This window comes from Nanorana parkeri, unplaced genomic scaffold (assembly GCF_000935625.1).
Source record: "Nanorana parkeri isolate BGI_ZX_2015 unplaced genomic scaffold, ASM93562v1 scaffold127, whole genome shotgun sequence".
In the NCBI taxonomy this organism is placed as follows: Eukaryota; Metazoa; Chordata; class Amphibia; order Anura; family Dicroglossidae; genus Nanorana; species Nanorana parkeri.
Window position 1 is genome coordinate 2,033,394 of NW_017306395.1, and position 981 is coordinate 2,034,374.

Here is a 981-nt window from a genome sequence, read left to right on the forward strand (position 1 = left end):
GAAACCTGCCACCCCCATTCCTTCATAACAAGGCGAGCCTCATCCTGCAAGCTCCATCCAGGGGCCTCTCCTACGGCCACGATCCAGCCCCCTCCCCCCTCCCTCCCTACACCCAGCAGAGGGCAAACAAAAGACACATCTACAATCAGGGAAATCACAGGGCACCCGGCTGCTGCATGCCATGCCAGTCCGTGCCTGGACCCAGAGAGCCAGCGATCACAACCATCACACATCCACCCAGGCTATAGGGAGCTAGGCTGGCTGGGTACAACGCTACAGCACAGGCAGGCGACATACACTGCAAGGGGATCATTGGGAAGCTGTATTGACAGCAATGGCGCCAAGGTGACCCATCAAATATATCATTAATCATCGATGAGCAAATCCTCTCTCCTCTGAGATCTACTTTACTCTACATACATGTTACAGGGATTGAACATACATGTTACAGGGGTTGTACATACATGTTACAGGGATTGTTTATGATGACCTGGATTGCAAGATCGGGAAATGGTTATTTAAAAAGTACATCGCTAATTAATTATAATCTTCAAACTATGGGGTAGTGAGTTCTTGCTGGTTAACCATCTCTCAAAGTATAATAAGTACATACTTCTCCCACATTATAGTAAATACAGACCTCCTCCTAAGTATAGTACATACATACTTCTCCCACAGTAGTAAATACAAACCTTCTCCTAAGTATAGTACATACATACTTCTCCCACAGTAGTAAATACAGACCTCCTCCTAAGTATAGTACATACATACTTCTCCCACAGTAGTAAATACAGACCTCCTCCTAAGTATAGTACATACATACTTCTCCCACAGTAGTAAATACAGACCTCCTCCTAAGTATAGTACATACATACTTCTCCCACAGTAGTAAATACAGACCTCCTCCTAAGTATAGTACATACATACTTCTCCCACAGTAGTAAATACAGACCTCCTCCTAAGTATAGTACATACATACTT

The 981-nt window shown here is 44.3% G+C and overlaps 1 protein-coding gene across 1 annotated transcript in view; it reads right to left on the bottom strand.

Annotated features, from left to right (window-relative positions):
• The window catches only part of DPYSL4 (dihydropyrimidinase like 4), a 40,151-nt gene that overhangs the window by 34,984 nt on the left and 4,186 nt on the right, over nucleotides 1-981 (bottom strand). The gene's annotated exons all lie outside the window — the stretch shown is intronic.